Source organism: Desmodus rotundus, chromosome 8, assembly GCF_022682495.2.
Source record: "Desmodus rotundus isolate HL8 chromosome 8, HLdesRot8A.1, whole genome shotgun sequence".
NCBI lineage: Eukaryota > Metazoa > Chordata > Mammalia > Chiroptera > Phyllostomidae > Desmodus > Desmodus rotundus.
Window position 1 is genome coordinate 42,309,391 of NC_071394.1, and position 15,646 is coordinate 42,325,036.

General features: G+C 45.9%; 1 protein-coding gene and 1 pseudogene across 5 annotated transcripts in view; one reads left to right on the forward strand and one right to left on the reverse strand.

The window, feature by feature from the left end:
• The window catches only part of CHD7 (chromodomain helicase DNA binding protein 7), a 197,158-nt gene extending 185,189 nt beyond the window's left edge, over positions 1 to 11,969 (reverse strand). For 2 of the 5 annotated variants that reach the window (XM_045181435.2, XM_045181436.2), the window contains exon 1: positions 11,608 to 11,953. The gene's annotated coding sequence lies outside the window, so the exon portion shown is untranslated. Of the gene's footprint in view, positions 1 to 10,918; positions 11,029 to 11,516 lie in introns of those variants that run through there. The other 3 variants (XM_024572022.3, XM_053929723.1, XM_053929724.1) reach the window with 3 other exon arrangements.
• On the forward strand, positions 3,579 to 4,485 carry LOC128781499 (large ribosomal subunit protein eL6-like; annotated as a pseudogene).
• Positions 11,970 to 15,646: the final 3,677 nt, after the last annotated feature.

The following is a 15,646-nucleotide window of genomic DNA, read 5'->3' on the forward strand; positions in this document are numbered from 1 at the left end:
TGTATTAAACAGTCTCTAAAACTCTGTTTCCTCACCTATAAAATGGCAGTTACTGTTCCTACCTCAGCATTCTGATTAATCATACTTTGGTGTTTAGTGGAAACAGTTACATAAAAAATAGCTTCAGCAAAATGCAAATTCACATAAATATTTTGTGAAAAAAATTTTGATTTTACACATTTTGATTTTGATTTTTGCTATTGAAACATTTTGATTGTGATACATTTTTTCAAATTAGCAAAAATGGAAGAATAGTACAGGAACTCCCATATATCGATATTTACTGACCGTTTATACTTTGCCCCCATTTTTTCTCCCTTGAAGTCATGGGTAAGTGAAAGTAAAACAGTATAAAATAAAAAGCTGTCTACACTCCACCTCTTCAATTTTCATGCCAATCTGGATAGCAGTGGAATTCCAAGGAGGCTACCCCACAGTCTTATCCTTCCAGAAGGAGGAGTTTCCTCACTTTCCAGTTGCAACTCATATCCAAGACCCTGACCCCAAAGCTACTCTCGTTTTAGAGCCAGCGCAGCTACTCTCATTTTAGATCCCCTCTTTTCTCTTTCTTAGGCAATAAATAAAATTTCGAGGGAAAGGACTGAATCAAATGTTCTTTGAGAACACCCTGTACCTCTCTGGTCTGCACTGGGAATGGCTAATATTCCAGAACTGCCTGCATATGCCCCACCACTTTAGGCCTGGAACGGCATCTCCCATTTTCTGAGAAATGCAGCTTTGGGGAAAAGGAGGAATGGCTGGCTCACTAGCAAGACAGTCGTAATCCGGTTAGTAGATGAGCATCTTCACAGCCAGAAAAGAAGTGCTCCTGCAAATCTGTCCTGGTTAGTACCTGGGATATCTGAATCACCTCTGCATAAGTGAGAGGGTTAGGTAAGTAGCAGCTAGCTACACACCTGAACAGACACACCCAGACATTCGTTAATGCCTACTCCTGGGAAAAAGGTGAAAACCATGTAGCCAATCCCCACTGCAGGCCACTCTTTCTTTTCGAGTCACAATCTAAGATCGGGGGACTTTTTAACTTAAAAACAAAATCAAAACCCATGGTTTGATAAGCACGATGCCTAAGAGTGAACTACTAACCACTAAGCAAATATGCCTGATGCTGTACTAAGTACTTCAGAAAGAATTCCTCCTTTAATCTTCCACCATCACTCTGGGTCGCTGATAATATTATTTCCATTTTTATGACTCACTAGCTAATCTGTCTGATGTCACAGCTCAAGTTCTCAGCCACCACAGGGGAAAAAAAAAAAAAAATCTCCACAAGAACAATTGTTCTCATCTCCATGGGAGAAGAAGGAAATTTACGGTGATGGGCATGGAACTTGGTCATCTCAGGTGCCGAACATCCCAAGACATCCGGCTCCACAAGTGCAGGGGGCACAAGCAGAGGAAGCACGGACAGAAATAGCCTGGGCTGACAAGCCACAGCAATACGGAATGACAGAGGATTACAGGGTGCCGCCTATTAAGACAGCAATGACGCAAGCCTCAAAGCTGGTCTGGACAGCAAGGGGCATAATGGTTACACATACAGATTCTGAACAATGACCAGTCTGGGTTCAGATTGCTCCTCCACTGCTTGCTCGAGTTGCAGGACCCTGGGCGATTTGACCTCTCAGTCCAAGTATCCTCATTGGTAAAACAGGGTTAATAACTCTACCCATTTCCTAGCGTTGTTCTGATGAGTGACTGAAACAATCCATGAAAACACTTAGTATAATGCCCAGCTCACTGGAAATGCTCAGTAACTGTTACTTGTTGGGTTGTTACTGTTATTTTTAATGTTGTGGTGGTGTTTCTGTACAATTTCAGTTGACTGCCCCAACATACACCTAGTAGAGAAAATCAACACTGTTTGATCAAGATTTTTAAATTCTCAAGATGAGTCTGCATGATTTTAATGACAAAATCAATACACCTACAATAAGCCCAAAGCAAAATTTCAAGCACAAACAAGGTCAGGTATACAAGAATATAAAACACTGCAGGAGAGATTTATTTTTTTAAGTTTACCTTGAGAGCCCTGGCCGGGTAGCTCAGTTGGTTAGAGGGTCCTCACCAACTAGGCATATTTTTTATCACACACCTGTGTTCAACTTGATTTTATTATTCACTTACTGCAATGGCAAGCACTGCCTTGGAAACTACAGGCGTGAACTCTGTAAGGGAGTTCTCACTGTTTGCCTGCTAAGTATCATGTTAAAGATGATAGTTTTTACATGTGTGTTACAATGATATATATACTTGATAATTATGTTTTTTAATCCTCATCCAAGGACATGCTTATTGATCTTATAGAGAGAGAGGGAGGGGGGAGGGAGAGAGAGAAACATTGATCAATTGCCTCTTGCACATGCCCCAGCTGGTGATTGAACCCATAACCCAGTTTTGCGCCCTGACCAGAAATTGAACCTGCAACTTTTGTACAGGACGAGGCTCAACCAACTGAGCCACCTAGCCAGGGCTTTGCAATTATCTTTTAAATATCAACAGAACAGATTTTAAAATGTGTTTCTTTCAGAAGGGTAACAAGAGAACAGATTCTTTAATCAGTTAAAGTAGTCCCAACTTGCCATAGAACTAGGGGAAAAATGAATTACTGAGGTACTATGAATACGTACCCTGCATCAGACATAACGCAAATAAAATACGGTGTGGAAACCTCTGACTTTTAAGTGGAGGATAGTGACCGAGGAGAGTAAGTGACTTGTCAAAACTACCGCAGTGTCCAATTCCCCACTGGTCCCTACACAAAGGCTCAGTGACAGAGGAGCCGGGCTGGGGCCCCACGTTGGTGAAGCACACGGTGGAAAACCAATCTGCAGCCTCCAGGCCACCGCTGCAGGGTGGGGGTGGGAGAGAAAGAGCCCCAAATAAACATCCTCTTTATTCTTCCACTAAAACCCACATCACAGGAACCTGCATACAGCTTTCCACTTACTATTTACACCTTTGAGAAGGCAATGATTTCTTTAACCATAACAATACACTGTTGATAGGACCAAACAAGAGAATATATTTTTAAAGATTTTTGAAAAATTTAAAGCTAGCAAGTTGAAGAAACCATATTAGAAGTACATTCCCACAGAATAGTTGGCACAAGTCCATCTGAAGCTAAGTTAGCACACAAAGCTTTTCTTCTATTCCACCGTATGGGAACATTACTAGCCCCACATTTATCCAAATAGCCCCCAAAACCACTTAAGGTGAAAGTAAAACTTGCTTCTTTCCCATCTTGCAAGATGGTGGGTGAAAAAACTGAGAAGCTGGATACTAAGAAGAAACCTGAAGCCAAGATTAAGAAAGGCGACCTCAAGGCCAAGAGGCCGAAGCAGGGGAAGCCCCAGTGCAGCCGAAACCCTGTTCTAGTCAGAGGGGTTGGCAGATAGCCCTGGTCAGCTCTGTATTCCCAAAAGGCCATGTACAAGGGGAAATGTTCAGCAGCTAAACCCAGGATTAAAAAGCAATAGGAGAGCTCTGGCCAGTGAGGCTCATGGGTCGCAGTGTCATCCCATAAACTGAAAGGCATAATCCCATAAACTGGGTTCCGTCCCCAGTCAGGGCACCTGCCAGGGTTGCGGGTTTGGTCCCAGGTCGGGGCCTGTTCGAGAGGCAACCAATCGATCGATGTTTCTCTCTCACATCGAAGTTTCTCTCCCTGTCTCTTTCCCTCCCTTCCCCTCTCTCTAAGATCAATAACCAGGTCCTCCGGTAAAAATAAAAAATAAAATAAAATAGTTTTTTAAAAAAGAAGAAAAAGGAGAAAGTTCTTGCTACTGTCTGAAAACCAGCTGGTGGCGACAAGAATGGTGATACCCAAGTGGTTAAACTTCCCAAGATGACTAGGTATTATCCTGCTGAAGATGTGCCTCGAAAGCTGTGAGCCATGGCAGGAAACCCTGCCATCGGCACGTGAGAAAACTGCGGGCCAGCACCCCTCTCGGGACCGTGCTGACCATCCTCACTGGGCGCCACAGAGGCAACGGGGTGGTTTTCCTGAGGCAGCTGAGCAGGGCCCTGTTTCTTGTGAGTGGACCTCTGTCCCTTAATCGAGTTCCTCTGCACAGAACACACCAGAAATTTGTCATCGCCACCTCTACCCAAATCGGTATCAGTGGTGTGAAAATCCCCAAATATCTCCCGGATGCTTACTTCAAGAAGCAGTAGCTACACAAGCCCTTGCTGGTGAGCAAGATGAGATCTTTGACACAAGGAAAGAGAAAGACGAGATTACAGACCAGCGCAAGGTCGATCAGAAAGCCGTGGACTCGCAAATGCGGCCAAAAACCAAAGCTGTCCCTCAGCGGCAGGGCTACCTCCGCTCTGTGTTTGCTCTCACAAGTGGCCTTTATCCTCACAAAATGAAGTTCCAAATTTCTTATGAAGAACCTAATTAAATATCTGATCTGTTAAAAAAGGAAGGGAGGGAGGGAGGGAGGGAAGGAGGGAGGGAATCTTGCCAGTGAAGCATGTCCCTACAACCAATGTAAGTCCGTAAATTAACCTGTACAGACACACAAACTTGCCTTCCCTGAAGGAGACAGGAAGGACGTTGGTGGACTTGACCAATTCATACTGGCCACCAGAAAAGCCAATGAGGAACAATGTCAATAAAAATACCTTTGAAATAGACCCCTGACCACAGGCAATGAGTCCCAGGAAGAATATCTTTATGTATACCAACATCGAACTCTGACCCGTAACAACAACAATGGATGCTAGTGTTACCTACACAAACTGGCAAACACTGAAATACACTTCCCTCAACAAATTGTTTCAAGATAAATGCTCAGGGTTTCCATAATTTATTTCATAGAATATTAAAGTCAGCAACTTAAAAGCTTTTCTGCTCTGGACTTATCAGTTAACATCTCTCATTTTCTACCAACCATGTCATATAATCCCCTCTTTATAATAATTGAATAAAGTGACTTCTTAGCTAATTTACATTGAATAAAGTGACTTCTTAGCTAATTTACATGTAAAAGCAGTTTACATATACACTAAAGATCAGGTAAGTATTCTGACCAAGGATGCTATTTTTTCCCACAATTATTTAAGTAGTGTATTCATTTCTACCACACCCATGTATGACTGCAACGAGCTCCTAAAATACAACTAACTTCCTCCACTGAGCACAGGTGGACCCACTAGCTATCTGTTGAGAGCCCAAGGACCTTGTCCCAATATGTAACTAGCAACAGAAAGCTGCCTGGAGAATGTGGAGATACGGAAGAACAAAATGTAGCAAAGTCTGCTTACCCGTAGGATTCCAATCTCAATCTATGATAGTTAAACTCATACAAAGTGCTACATAGTAGGCAAGGAAGAAGCAAAGTGCTACACATTAGGCAAGGAACAAAGGAAGTGTCACATGTTAGCCAAGTAACAAAGGTTCCTTTTCCCTCTCCCTTTCCACAGACCCCCAACAGCGATCCTTAGTGGGCTCACCATGCACCAACATCTTGGGAGAAACTAGCAAATTATTTTGGAACGTTCTGACTGCTACTAGACCACATCAGTCTTTTGCTATAAGAATTCATGAACTTCCTCTTCAACTCTAGTCCTCAGGAGCTCTCTGTCTCAGTGAATAGCATCACTAGCCAGGGGAATACACTAGAAACCTACATTCCCTGACACCTTCCTCTTCCTGAGAACAAATCTATCCTCAAGTCCTATTCATTGAACCTCCTAAATATTTCTCAAATCTGTCCATTTTTCTCCATCCCTACAGTCATCCATCTATTCCAAGCTGTTATTTCTCCATGCCATGGACCACGATAGCAGGCAGGATGCTGTTCTCTATCTTTTCTTTTTCTCCCTCTCCTGCCCCACCTATCAATTTAGTCTTCACGTCTGCTCACGTCCAGCACTGCTTCACACTCATTGGTCACTCTGCTGCTTTTTTGAAAATCCCAAATTCCATATCCTGTAAGCCCTTCCCAAGCTGGCCTTTACCTGCCTCTTGAGTCTCATCTAGCTGCTCTCTGTTGACCTCAAGTACAGCGCATCCCTCCAGGTTGGCTAGTCCTGCTCCCTTCTTCTACCGTCATTTGGACAGCACTGCTGAAGCCATTCCCAAAGAGTAGCACCCCACACAGTATCCACTGCCTATGATACTGCAGTAGCTTTATTTACTCCATGTGTGGGCCTGCCATATCTTCTCATGGCACCACTGTGCTCCTAACTCGTATATACCCCTCACCTTTCAGGTAGCAGGTACCCAATAAATACTTGAATCGATGAACAAGAAAGCACATGAAAGAGGAAAACTGATCACACTCCAGAGTCAGTTGCCACCAGAGCCAAGCCTGACACCCACTGCAGCAGTGAGGCTAAAACGGCCAGGAAAGGAAAGGAAGCTTCTCCGATTCCACATTGGCCTAAACAAGCCCAAGGACCAATCAGCCTTTTACTATCAAGTGCTGCTTCTTCATTACTACTCTACGTTATTTTTACCTTTAAAAAGATAGTCTTTAACTTTCAAAGTAAAAACAAAACATAACCCTCAAAAAATACTTCACTAAGAAAACTATCATGTTTGCAGTCAACTAACATTAGTTTAAAAGTACCGGAATAAAAAACAAACAGAAAAGGTACAGGAATCTAGTTATGGTAATGAATACATGCTTGTAAAATGAAAACAGTAATCAAACCCCGGAATAATTATCCCTACATTTTTCTAGATGGATAATCATAGTTTCCCCACCACCCCCCAACCAAGCTGAAAAAACCTCTCTAAACCATGACACAGAACAGGCAAGTACATTTTGTTGGCTTAAGAACATCTTTACGAGCTATGTTAGCAGATGCTGCAGGATTCTTAACCCAAAAGGTACTCTAAGTCAGAACATAAGAGGGAGAGAGCCAGACTCTTCGAGAGCCAGCGCAGCCGTCCTGCAAACACAACCCCGCGCCTGCCCGGCACTGGCACCAAGCTAGGCACCGGGAAGACAGCTGTGACCAAGCCAGCTCTGCGATAACTGGGTGACCAGCCAGAGGCAACTCATTTAATTAATCTCTCTGGGCTTTCGTTTCTTACTCTGTAAAATGAGAAAGTTGGACTAGCTCTCTAAGGTCCTCACGCTCTAAATACCCAAAGATTCATTAATGACTGTAAGATAAATTTCTATTTGACAATATAATTATGATTTCCTATTCCTATTTGTAATTTCCTATTGGTATTGGTAATCCCTATTTCCTATTGGTAATTTTTATCATGCAGGTATAATTTCATTTAAGATTTTTAATACACTGATACAAGTAAAAACAAAAGAGCAGTAGTAGTGTTTTTAATTACCTTCCCAGCTCTTAATAACCACCATAACCAGCTATGGACTTCTGCCATAATTGCAACCCGACCTGACTAACACCCAAATTAAAATGAATCACTGCATCGTCATATTTTTGTAGAAAAATTAAGTGATCATTTACTCCCATTTTATATTTTAACATTATCCGTCATCTTTGAATATCAGTTTTGTGAGAACACAAAATAAAGTTTACTAATGAAAAAAAGAAATGTTTCTCTCCTAAACTAATAAAGATACGATGGCTTTAGAAACCTGGGAAGATACAATACTAAATTCTAAATTTCTAATGGCATATAAAGAACAGCTTGTAAAAACAAACAAACAAAAAAAGATCCACGAATGTGTCCATGTGAATAAAAGACAACTGAAGTCACACGGCGCCAATGCGTCTGACATCATCTCAGCATTCCCCAAGATGCTCCTTCTCCATCTTTTCCAGTGACTGCAGCCGTGGGACCCATATCTACTTTCGTGCTTGTCTGTTTATGTCTAGAAAGCATTCGAATACTAAAGTAAAACAATTTAGTACAAAGCTAAAGCCTTTAGGGCCATTTTTTTTTTTTTTTTGTAGTCACACACTTTGCTCAGCCCTGACTAAGCACTTTCATTCTTGCAATGCCTTATTTATAGTAGATGTTTATGAGATGGCCGTGGTGTCTGCTATCAAACCCTAAAGGCCATATATGGATGTGGATAATAAAGGATAAAAAATTACTGCTACCTTCAAAGTTAATCCTAAAAGTGAAATGTATTTGGTTAGCTATAGCTCTCTCTCTCTCCTGCTAGATGGCAAACTCTCTGAGGGAAAGCACTGCCCCTTCATTTGCCGTTTGCACGCTGAAAGCTTGCCAATGACTGCTGAATCAAAAGTAACTAAAGGGACATGACTGCACGGCGGGCGTTCCTGAGCATAGGGAGTACAATACTGTAAGGCTAGCTTTGCAATGACGACTCTGAACTTGGCATGTAGACTGTTATGGGTTACACAGCATGTACATAAGAGCACTCAGACTGTATTCTCTTAGAGGAGAATATTTTTCTTTTGACCAAATTGCTTAAAAACTATACTACAGTACACTGACTGCGTCTGGCAGTATGAAGAAAAGTTGTAATATATCTTTGACACAGTATTTTAAAGCATTCCTCATGTATTCATCTTAACTCAAGTACCACTCATGAAAAAGTTTTGGAATTGGTCCTGTAAGTTGAACTGATTAAAAACTAGATCAAGTACAAACAAATCTATGAACTAAGTTTCTAGAGGCACTATTTTAAACTTGACTTCTATATTTACACCTTGAAAAATGCGTTATTTTTTCCTCAAAAGGAAAAAGTAACATTGGAGTTTTTAACCATCACCGTTACCTATATATGTCCTACATCATTTCTCTACCCTGACTTTTATTTTAAGACACAGAAAAGGAAGTTAATTTAAATATGTCCATTGATTAAACCAATATAAATAACTAGAGTGTGAAATTGACATGCCAGTCTTTTATTAGTAGTAGTAGTAGTATTCATTTCTTATCTAGGAACTCATTTCAATCTTGAAACCTGGAATAGAATTAATCAAGCTTCAATTTACTGGCTTGCACACAAGGAGAAAAAAAGCAGAAAATACCAAAAGAATATAAAAGATAAAGTCTACAGTGCTAGAAAACAATTCTGGAGTAGCACGGTGGGGACATTCACCTGTTAAAGCCTCCCAAAGATCCATTACGCTCCTTCATCAGGTTACCAAGAAGGAAGGAATGCCACATTTCAACTGTATGGCAAAATAAGAGAATTTAGTCCCTAAGGCTTGCTGCAAGCCCCTTTTCATTTCCAAACTGTTTACTTAGTAACTTTTTTCTACAGTACAGATTTTTCTGAGGGAAAATAAACTTTTCCCCAGCAAATCTGGAAGACATAAAATGTCTCCTACTTATTGTCACCTAGAAAGGCAAACCACGTGCCCCAAGCATCTAGCTTTCAGCCTCTTTATTATCATTGTCAATGAATGGGCCCCAGTCAAATGAAAGCTGCCATTTTAGGGTAAAGACTGTAGAGCTTCTGTTGTGCAACAGCAAGACAAAAACACCCCGCGACAGATGTACTCTGGGGGGCTGGGAGGCGGGTTCAACTTCATAAAATCCCTGCCCAAGTTATTTCTGAAATAAGACGGCCCCAGTACTTACACATTACTACAATCTAAATGGAATTGTAACTGGGGATAAACCAGGTTCCCATGCTAAGGTCACCAAGATTTTTTTTGTCACCGTTAGAACAGATCTGCGAGGAAATCCAGACAAGTTTTCATTTTTCTGTTTGATTATTACATATGGTGAGTACTCCCCTACCCATTATAGGGAGAGGGCTGAGGGGAAATGCATTCAACCTCTTTGAAAGACATTACCCACTGCAAAGACGGCTCAAAGTAATATGTTTTTTAAAAAATAAAAATCAGGCCCTTCACATAATCCTTAAAAAATAAATTAAAATATTTCATACATACCAGAAATCAAGCCCAAAAGATGAACATATTTCAAGGTAAGTTATTTAAACCGATTGTTAGATAATATGCAATGGGAAACTAAAAAGTATACTTAACAAGTGGAGAGCTGGACAGTGTATCTAATTCTAGCAATTCAAAAGGAAACTCTCCATGTGGGTTGCTACTTTTCTTTTGTCCATTGTCTGTTCCGAAGAGGGGGGGGAAAAAACTAGTTTAAAATCGCGGCGTGAACAATCTCTAAAAGTGACCTCCGGGGAAACCGTCCGACCCGTAGCTGGAGCACTCCCTGCGCCGCCCGCTCCACGGGGGCGCTCACAAAGCGGGAGGCCGGCGGGGAGTTTGGGGTGCGCTCCCACCGCGCTGGGCTCCTCGAGGAAGAGCCATTCGGAGAAAGGCGGCTCGGTAATGATGGCTGCTCGGGGCCGCCGGCTCCTTCCCCGGAGCCTTCCGAGCCCCCCCCTTCCCGCCCGGGGTCCGCCGCCCTTCCCCCCCCCGACCCCCGGGCCGCGCTGGCCCCGAGCGGACGCGGAGCCCCGCACCGCAGCCCACGGGGTGCCCGAGCCCCCGCGCCCCCGGCGAGCTCAGTCCCCGGTGCGAACCAAACAAACAACGCGTCCCCCGTCGCCCTCCTTCCTCTCCCCGCTGACCGCTTGGCCTCCAGCCACCTCCGCCGTTCACGCTCCGAACCGCGGGGTCTCTACGGGGGCAGAGCGCGCCCGGGCCACCTCGGGGGCCACCTGGTGACCCCTCCCTGGGCGGGCTCGGGGGTGGGAGAGCCGAGTTGCCTTTCAGGGGTTAGAGTCGCTATTATGCAGACACCGCCGCCGTTGGCCCGGCCAGCTCGGCAAGGTGGGGTCCCCTCCTCGCCGCGCCTCCCCGCGCTCGCCCCGGCCCCGCTCCCTTTCTTCTCCTCCTCGCGTACTTGGGAGTCGCCGGGGAGCCCCGGGAGCCCCCGGCCGCGGGTCCGCAACTGCGCGCCCGCGGCCGGCAGGGGCTGGGATCGGGACGACCCCAGCGCCGCGTGTTCACGCCGCCCCCTCCCCACGCGGCGCCCCGCGCACTTTCCCCGCCGCCGACCCACCTCGCCCGGTGGCCGTCCCCGCGCGGGCCGGCGCCGCCGCGCCAGGAGGGACGCACTTTGTTCGCGCCGGTGCGGCCGCCGCTCCCGGCGAGCGCGGCGTGGTCGGTCCGGAGCGGGGGGCGGGGGCGGGGGGCGGGGGTCGCCGCCGTCCCCGAGCCGCCGCCGCTCAGCCGCCCCGCGCCCGCGCGCCCATCGCCCACTCGCACTGGAGTTGGAGCCCAACTTTTTCTCCTTCCTTTTTCTTTCGAAGGGAGCCGGCAACTCGTGCTCGGCGCCGGCGGGAGGAAACGCGCTCGCGCTCCCCCGCGCGCAGACACGCTCCCTCCTGTCCCCCGTCACCCCCCCCCCCACGCCGGCAGCACAACAAAAAGCCATTTACATGCGAGGAAGTGACCCTCGGCCGGACCGCGCGCCCCCGTCGCCGCCGGCCCCGCGGACGCAGGCAAAAGTTGGGGCTCCGGGCGGCGCTCGGGGCGCGGGTTCGGGCCCCGCGGACCGCGACGCCAGCGACCCGGCACGGGCGACGCTGCGCTCCGGCGCCGGCCCCGGCCCCCGCCCGCCCGCGCCCCGCGCCCCGCACACGCCCAACTCCTCGTACCCAACTCCTCGCGCGGCCCCGGCCCCGGCCCGGAGCGATTTCCTGCCGCCGCCGCCCCTCCCGCGGGCGCCCGGCGAACTCTGGAGCTCACCGCGCCGGTCGGTCGTCCTCCTCCGACGCCCGGTGCCGAAGGGGAGACAAAACGCAGAGCGGGCTCCGGAGTTGGCTGGGCGGCCGCGGCCGGGGGTCTGAATCCACGGGCGCGGAGTTGGCCGGGAGCGAACGGGGCTCTGGCGAGTTTCAGGGTCTCCGGGTCCCCGGGCCGCCTCCTCGGTGGCGCTCCTTTGTGTAATTTCACTCGATTCAAGTTTAATCCGATAGTTCCCGAGCACGAGCGCGTCCGCACCGCCACGGCTCAGCCCCCGCGCCGCCGCCGCCGCCGCCGCCGCCGCTGCCGCCGCCACCGCCGCCGCCGCCGCCGCCACCGCGGCCCCTGCACGCCAGCGCCTGCGCGCCCCCGGCACGCCGCGCGCGCCCGCCGCCGGCTCCCTGCGCGCCCGCGCCCGCGCCCGCGCGCCGCCACCTGACGTCAGGCGCGCCTGGCATAATTTATGCAAGAATTCGGCCGGGGTGGCGGAGGCCGAGGGAGAGGCCGAGAGAAAGGGGGCGGTGCGGGGCTCCGGGGCCGCGGGCGGCGGAGGGCGGGCCGGGCGCCACTTCCCGTCCGCGGGCGGGCGCCGGTGCTGCGGGCAGCTCCTCCCGCCGGCCGGTGCGCGGCCGCCGCGCAGCCGGGCCGGCGGGGCTCCTGCGAGCGCTCGGCCGCCGTTCGCCGGCGCCCCGGGCGCGGGCTGCAGCGGGTGCCACGTTTCCCCGCGCGGCACCTTCCCCGAGCCGGGGTGCGCCGCCCCGGGGCAGGAAGCGGCGGCTCGGCCGGCAGCCGTGCTGCGGCCGCGGCGAGGGGTTTCCAAGGCTACGCGGACGGCAGCGGCTCGCGGGGGTTGGATGTCTCTTCTGTAATTATCCTTCAACTTGGAATTGTTTTCCCACACGAAATTATTTAGAATGGACACATTCCATTTCAAATACATTTATCCTGCCTGTGCACATTGCTTTTCCTGCCTCCTCGTTGACAGAACAGCGGATCCACTACTAAATCAAAAAGTTAAACTCGATGAAGTAGATTTTGTTGAATTTCTTGCAATGCCAAAGGAGAGAGAGACAGCGCAATGGTTATGAAACAAAGAAATAGGTTGTGTGCCCATTATTAAACGTGTCAGAACTAGAATGTTTTATTCATTCTTTGGCAAAATGGCACTTTTATATGATCTCCTAAGCTTTAAGTAACCAGCCCTCTTCTTCTATTTCTCTTCCCGGTACAAAATAAATATTAAAAGTGGAGACATTTTTCTATAACTAATTTTCCTTTTAGGAGGTAGATCTACAAACACTTATCAAGCACCTTCTCCATGCAAAATAAGGAGCAATGATAATTCTTTTAAGCTGTCGACAATTGTACACTTTAAGATGTTTTTATTGGATTACAGATGGCACTTAGTTTTAAATCAAGAAAGGAACTAATATCAAGCAAAGATAGTTTTATAATAGACACAAAGTAAATCGACTTGGTATTACTGGACTCCCGAATAAACAGGAAAATTACAAAGCTATGCAAAATATACTTTCTCTTCATTCACCACCTGTGGTGCTAAGACTTTAGCAATCACAATATTTCTGTTTAGACAAAAAGGGATCAAAAATATTTCGTTATGTAACTACTACAACTATTCAATGACTAATTTTGAGTATCCTAGACTTAATTGCTAAAATATTTATTTTGATTAATTAGTATTCATTTTCTAAATATTTGTTACATTTATATTTTCATTTATTGAGATGCACTGGTTTGGGCTTTCATCACACAGGTGAGGGCAAAAGTAGGGTTACAGTTGTAATACAAATAAATAACAACAATTAATAAATAAGAATACAAGAATAAACTCTGTGTTCTGTGTACTCGCAACTTTAAACCTACTTTTGCCCACCCCCTGTATATTTGAGTGATGTTTTTAAAAGGGTAAATGATCTGTTGAAGGGATTTACAGATAAACAGCAGAGAAGATTGACACCACAGAAATTTCTGACTTGAAAATATTGGAAAATACTAAAATCAACTTCTACCTTTTTTTATAGTTTCGTATCCTAAACCAAAAATCAGTATTCTGAAGTTAGGTTTACATTTCCATTAAGTTTATATGGGAGATGCTTTGGAGAGAGAGTGGGAGGGAGAGAGAGAGAGAGAGAGGGAGAGGGAGAGGGAGAGAAATGGATGGCATAGGCTAAAGAAAGGACCCAATGTCTACAAAGAAATCACTAGTACCTAACCATATTACAGAATATAAAAGTGACATAAAAGGAATTTTCTTTCACCCCAGCTCCTTGTCAGATGTGCATATATTTCCAGTTTACAAGCTAAAAACAAATGACATCTACATGTAGTAAGAGTATATTAACCTTTAATCAACAAATAGTATTAAGTGACTACAAGGACATGGCCTGTGCCCTTGCATATTTAACTGGAAAGTTGGGACACTTCTCTTTGAAACATAGGGGAAGTAGCAAAATAGTGCATCCGAAGCTCAAAGTGAAAACAAACAGCCCTGCAGCCCTCTCTGATTCATCTGTCCTCGTTGCCACGGGCCTGACAGCTACCACGAAGTCTCTAAGCTTTTAAAAGTTGTGCCGGTGCAAAGCTTGAGGGGCGTTGAAAAGCTGAAAGCCTCAGAGGCACAATCCTAGGCAGCTCTGGCCTGCTTAAATCCTGACTCCCATCCCCCACCCCCCACCCCCCACTACTTTTAGCCTCCAATGTTTCCTCTCCATTTGCTTCACTATTGAAGTTTTCCCATTGAGAATAATTTGAATTCACAAGCTTTCCTTTTAAGTATGCAAATACCTTAGGGAGAGATAAGGGACTCTGGGTCATTCACAGATGAGTGTAAGTTAGTTCAATAGGTTGTTTCCCTCCCAACACTGGCTGAGACTAACAGATTTAAAGATCTATTCATCAGTTCAACATTAAGTGCCACAGAGGTTCCAGGCATTGTTCTAGGTGCTAGAGATACAGGACGGAACAGAACAAACCACAGCGCCTGCCCTGTTGGACCCTACAGTCTAAAGGGCTGGTAGTTTTCATTTAGCAGTAAGAGAAAATGGTGATTTGGGGGTCTGAGTTTGTTGTAGCCAGAGGGCCGCGAAAGGTTCTAGGGACCGGGCAGTAGTGGGGGCATTAAAGAATGGAGTGGGTGCACTCAGAGAACCATTGAGAAAAATACCAACGACAACTTGACCTGTTACCAAAAGGTTTTCAAGTCCTCATGAAATGAATAAAAAGTATCCTCCAAGAACTCAAACTAATACACACTGACCTATAGTTTAGCTACATTACTCTTTAGACAAACAAATATTTGTCTTTGTTGGGGAACATAGCCATATGTGTCAACCATTAATACTTCATGGTGGGGGGTGGATAATTTGCACATCCAAAACAACTGAAAATTATCCCAACTTTAGAATACTTCTCTCTCTGTACTTCCAAATGGTGTGAACTTTAAAATATTACATAAATTACACTAATTCCAGAGTGAAGAACAAACTTTGATGCAGTTTTGGATCTTCTCTTTGAAACTGTTCAGAACTGATTTGCAAGTCATAGAAAATCACTCTCTTTAGAGCCATATCTCTTTTTTCCACTAAAATCTGTCTTATTCTACTTCACTGTTCACCAAGTTTGCATCCAAAAAATTTTGGTCAGCTCCAAACACTATATTGCCTTCAAATGATGATTTATTGCCATTGAAAATATGTAGAAAAATAAAGGCATAAATATTTAGAGGGCCATATTTAGTGTCTAAATGTTAAAGAAAGCATGAAATAAAAAAGTCTAAAAAGCATTCCCGGCATCACTGGAATAACAGCATAACCTCCCTCTCTCATAAAGGAAAGAACCCAGTTGGATATGTAAGCTGTTGTTATCCCATGGTGCATTCATCATCGAATCACTTGCTACAAGCTTTTGCTGGCAAAGGTCAAGATCCATTAAGTCAAGATATCAGGTGAAAAGAAAGCCACTAGGACAATTAGGCCACTGTTGGCTCCCAAAGATACCCTGTTTAGCTAAGTTTTAGTAAATA